Source organism: Pan troglodytes, chromosome 21 (genome assembly GCF_028858775.2).
Source record: "Pan troglodytes isolate AG18354 chromosome 21, NHGRI_mPanTro3-v2.0_pri, whole genome shotgun sequence".
Classification (NCBI taxonomy): Eukaryota; Metazoa; Chordata; class Mammalia; order Primates; family Hominidae; genus Pan; species Pan troglodytes.
The window spans coordinates 18,894,641-18,900,411 of record NC_072419.2 but is presented as its reverse complement, the minus strand read 5'-3'; the positions used below and the strand labels follow the sequence as shown (position 1 = coordinate 18,900,411).

General features: G+C 44.1%; 1 pseudogene; it reads right to left on the bottom strand.

Moving 5' to 3' along the window:
* Window positions 1–4,332: 4,332 nt before the first annotated feature.
* LOC469882 (proliferation-associated protein 2G4-like) lies at window positions 4,333–5,561 on the bottom strand (annotated as a pseudogene).
* Window positions 5,562–5,771: the final 210 nt, after the last annotated feature.

Sequence of the window (5,771 nt, the reverse complement as noted above, 5' to 3'; positions counted from 1 at the left end):
AGTGTATTTGTATCCTTTGGCAAAGGCAAATCTACTCAGGAAGACTGAAAAAGGGTCTTTGGAGTATTTTTCAGTTCACCAGCAAATTAGAGAACCTGTCCCTGCCCCTCCTCCGCTTCCATTCCAATCAGCAAGAAGCAAAAATGGGCCTTAAAATGCCTGCATTTTCCTAGAACCAATAAAGTAAATGGAACCTCATTTCAAAAGGGTGGCTAAGTATAAACCAACTGAGGGAGAAATCTTCAACTGATAACTTTGTGTCAAGAGGAGATTCACAGCCGGTGAGAGTGATTTGAAAGCAGATCATAGGAAAAATCATGTCTTCTATCACTTTAAGAGGAATGAATTGAAGAATAGTTTACTTTTTCCAGTTTCTTAAATCATATCAATGAAAAAGGACAGCCATTATACAGCAGGAAAGAAAGGAGGAGGGGGCACCACCAAAATTTTGTCATTGCAGAGGCAACAATTCACTCAGTGTTTCAGTTGAAAGTTTGCAACCAAACACAAGAGATTTGCAATGGATTGCAATCATAAAGAATTCTTCAGGGCCAGGCACGGTGGCTCACGCCTGTAATCCCAGCACTTTGGGAGGCCGAGGCGGGCTGATCACGAGGTCAGGAGATTGAGACCATTCTGGCTAACACGGTGAAACCCCCTCTCTACTAAAAATATAAAAAATTGGCCGGGCGTGGCGGCGGGCGCCTGTAGTTCCAGCTACTCAAGAGGCTGAGGCAGGAGAATGGCGTCAACCCGGGAGGCGCAGCTTGCAGTGAGCCGAGATCGGGCCATTGGACTCCAGCCTGGGCGACAGAACGAGACTCCGTCTCCAAAAAACAAATAATATTAATTCTTCAGATTCCCATGTCCTACCACGATTCTTTTATGTTAAAGTCGAAAGGGATCCTGAGACATCATTGCCATTTGACACATGTGAAAATGAGGCTCAGAGGAGTTGCACAACCTTCTCAAGGTCACATAGTAAGGTACAAAACCAGGACAAGGATCCTGTGTTTCTGACTCTCCATCCAGTGCTCTGACTCTCCATCCAGCGCTTTGACTTGGCAAAATACCTACATTTCCTGCCTAAAACGTTTGCTGGATTTCCAGACAGGAATCTAGCTTAGTTTTTGTTTTGTTTTGTTGGGATTTTTTGTTGTTATTGTTTAATACATTCCTATAAGAGACTTTAATAAAAACAGAAAAAATTTCAAGATCTTGGGGAAATAACAAAAATATGTGGGTTCATTTCCCAGGAATCTATTATCTGGAACTTAAAATGTTGACATCTTCTTATGGTGATAATATTAGACTTAGAGATCTGGGTCAAGTATGGGGAAGGTCAAGAGAAATCTGTTTGCATCCGTTGGCAAAAAATAGTGCATTTAGGAAGACCAGACAGGGGTCCTTGAAGTCTTTGGGGCTTAATTAATATCTCAGTAGTATGTGTGGCTTTTTGGTACTGCTCCTACTTCTGTTTTCTAACTTTAGGGAATGAGAATTTGGCCTCAAAGCTACAGACAGCTGTGAAATTCAATGCTCTATTGGAGCATTTTAAACAGCACATTTGGCCCTTTGGAGGTAACTAAATGGGTTTCACTTCTACAGATTTATAGAACTTGCTCTTTTGCCCAAATTTCTACCTCTTCCGGCTGACTCACTCCCAGCTCTTTCAAATTGAGCCCTTCATTACTCACAGTCTGTATAATATGTAAGATAAGCTGGGATCAAATTCATGCAAGCCTGGCAAAGATTATTTCCTTTCAGATGCTAGAATTTTACCCATCTCTTTTTCTACCATAGTGACATACTGGAAAGTACAAATTGCAGATCGTGTAGTCTTGCAATGCAGGAATGAAGGTATGGTCTACAAATGGTTTTCAACCTTGGCTGCCCATTACAGTGATCTTGGGAGCTTCAAATAATCCCCATGTCAGGCTGCTTCCCACTCCAATTTCATCAGAATCAGCCGAGTGAGACCCAGGCATTGGCATTCTTTAAGCAACTGCTCATGTGGGTCCAATGTTTAGTTAAGTCTGCGAACCAGTGGTTTTAAACAGCTCTTCTCAAACTTTAGTGAGAAGTGGTTATCACCTGGATGCTTTTTAAAACAGACCACCGGGCCCAACCAGTGGTCAGCAGATGAGTGCCTCAGTGCTCCTCAAACTGTGGCTCACAACCAGCACAATGGCATCGCCCGAGAGCTTGTTAAAATGCAAATTCCCAGATTTTGCTCAAGACCAAATCGCTGGAAGTGGAGCTCTTGAATCTTCAGGATTACTAGCTCTCCAAGCGATGATGGTGTACACTAAAGTTTAAATACCACTGGTCTAAAGAAGCTAGTAAGAGCTGTATAACCATGATAACAACTGAAAATAATATTGACAATGCTAATACTTCAGCCACCCATAAATTGCTCATTCTATTGTTTGATATCACATGCCCCTGATAACTGCAGAAGGCCTGGGTTAAATCCACTCACCCTATCTCGTTCATCTGAGTGAACCCTGCCAATCCTCTCAGTCAGTACTCATCAATGCTGAGGTTTCCTCAGAAGATGAGGCCCCTCCTTGCTAGGCTACATCTCCAAAAAAAAATTAATAGCAATATATCTGTCAAGGGCCCAGATTCTCACTTTTGATCAAGGCTAAAAGAGGGCAATTTAATTTGAAAGAAAAGTCCAGGGCATATCATTGGGGAAAAGTGTCCAGGATAAAAATATATGTGGGAGGCCCAGCATATTGCTCTGGCTTCAATCAGGAATGATATTCTCACTCAAGCCTCTAGCCTGCTTCATGGGGTCCAAGCAGGCTCCGGACATAAAGCATAAAGGAGAAAGAGCTTCTACCTGGACGCAAACTTCAATCCCATTTTTCAGCCCCTCTTTCTCCAATACAATTCCCTGGATAAAACATCTGGTCTCCCTCTCTTAACTACTGTCATCTGCCAGGTCCCCTGAGGTAACTGAGCCCCAGCATTTATTTTATTTTTTCTGTAGCCATTGTCTCTGTGGGGTAAAAACTTTTCTAGAGCTGAAACAGTGCATCAAAGTCACTAACAATTTCAGGGTTAACTTTCAGTATTTTCTCTTTTTTTAATGGAGTCTTGTTCTTATCACCCAGACTGGAGTGCAGTGGCGCTGTCTTGGCTTACTGCAGCCTCCACCTCCCAGGTTCAAGCAATTCTCCTGCCTCAGCCTCCAGGCACCTGCCACCATGCCCAGCTAATTTTTGTATTTTTAGTAAAGATGGCATTTCACCATGTTGGTCAGGCTGGTCTCAAACTCCTGACATCAAGTGATCCACCTGCCTCACCCTCCCAAAGTGCTGGAATTACAGGCATGAGTCACCATGCCCAACCACTTTCAGTATTATCTTTAGCTGTGAGCAGTATTATAAGCTCCTTTGAGCTAGTTTTTTTGTTTTTGTTTTTGTTTTTTTTTTTGAGACACAGTCTCTCTCTGTCGCCCAGGCCGGAGTGCAATACCACGATCTCGGCTCACTGCAACCTCCATCTCCTGGGTTCAAGTGATTCTCCTGCCTCAGCCTCCCGAGTAGCTGGGATTACAGGCACCCACCACCACGCCCAGCTAATTTTTGTAATTTCAGTAGAGATGGGTTTTCACCATGTTGGTCAGGCTGGTCTTGAACTCCTGACTCAAGTGTTCCACCTGCCCCGACCTTCCAAAGTGTTGAGATTACAGGCGTGAGCCATCGCACCCAGACAGAACTAGCTTTTTTTAACCAGTGGAACTCCAAAACTGTGAGGAAGTTTAGCCACCCCAACATCTATTGCTTTGGTATGCTGATTATTTCAACATACCAATGGGCATTTGAGGAACAGCAACATATCAAGTGCATTTGGGGAACAGCAAATGCAAAAGAAGGGCTTTACTGAACTTCCTTTATCTGCCTAAGGAAGACATTCTTCAAAAGAGACTCAATTGTCGTGAATCCCTTCCCCTGTAATCTTATCAACCAGGGAAGATAAACTGAAATTACAAGACAGGAGACTGGAGGTTGACTCATGCCCAGACAGACTATTAACAATTATCTGAGGGCTGCTCCCAGACAACTTTTTTTTTTGACTCCTGATTTTATTATTTGATTTCTGTTTTTCATTTAAAGTAGTCTTCTGTGGTTGGGAAGCCTCGCCTCCCAAGACCAGAGTCAGTTGGAGCTGGTTGTTGTTGGAAGGGAGTGGGTTGGGGAACTGGGATGGGGAAGAAAGGGAGACCCCTGCTCTGCTGCAGGTCCTAGGTGGAGAAGAAGAACTGTACTTCACAAAGTCTGGGGTATGGTGGGAAGGGGATGGAGCAGCAGTAGCAAGCTGGGGAGGTGGGACCCACCTCAGTCCCAAGCTTCACTTTCTTCTAATGTTTCCCCACTGGTGGCATTCTCTGCAGTCTTGGAGGCCTTTTTTTTTTCTTTTATTTTATTTTTCTGTGTTTCTCGACTTGCAGAACTCCGGAGGAGGGCCTTTAGCTCTGCATCCTGGACCTCCATCTCAGACCTGTAGAGGTCAGGCTCGAAGGGACCACTGGTTTTCTGCATGGGGCCATTGGGCATGAGCAGAATTGTAAATTTAAACTGGGCAACAAATTCGCCCTCCTTCTCATAGAGAACATTAAACGGTTGCAGCAGTCTATGCTTGGTGCACTCCACCACATCCATCGGAGCCTTCTTCTCATCTTCAAATGCTCTTAAAGTAAATGGCATGGCATCAAAATGCCTTTCCACCTCACTGAAGAAGGCACGTGAAGTTTTCCTCTTCAGTCCATACTGTTTAGAGGAGTCTCGTTTCTAAATAGTGGTTCTCTGTCCTGCATCCTTGGCCTTGCCCTCTCCTGAGCTGACGAGAACATCCACAGCATATACTTCATGTACCTCAAATTCAGCTTTTTCATGGTCCTTCTTCTGCTGGTCTGTAGGATTCTGGATAATGTTTTTTTCACCATCGATGACATGCTGCTTCAATTGGTGTGACAGCATACCTTCTATTGGCATGCAGTTAAATGAGTGGGCAACTTTGCTCCAGGCTTCTCTCACTTGTGTGTTCTGATTTCCAGGTTTGACCAGGCATAGGGCAGCTTCAACACAAAGTTGAGCTGCCTTAATAACATCTTTCCTCCCTGTTACTTGGGGCCCCTGAGCTACATCAACCACAAAAGTATGAGCTACATTAGCGATGAAGCCATCCACATGGACCCCAAGGTCAATTTTTACCAAGTCACCTTCCTTGAGAATATAATCCTGGCCTCTCTTCAAAGGGGAGAAGTGACATACAGAGTTATTTACTGAAATGCTGGTGGGAAAAGCAATACCTTTCTTCATTTCCTTTTCTTTCTTGAAGATTTTCCCTGTTTCTTCCATAATCATGGCATCTCCTTTCTCACACAGGCTCAGTACCGACACACCTGAGCTAGATTCTTCCACCAAGGACCGAAGTACCCGGTTGGCGATGTGGTCCCCCTCACACATCTCATACTTGGTCACGACCAGGTCCTTGGCGATAGTTTGCTCCTGCTGCTGGTCCTTGCCCAACATCTTCCTACTACCACCACTGCAGCCTCATTTCCCCTGAGCCACCTCCTCTCCCAAACAACTTTTATTACCTCAGAAATTGTATCTGTTTAACAAGACCACCTCTACTCATCATATATTTTTTCTTGTCATCCTCTCTTAACTTGTGTAGGTATCACCCTCAAGAAGCCCTAAGCCCTAATTTTTTTCTATAGCTCAGGAAACTATATAAGCTTCAATCATCTGACC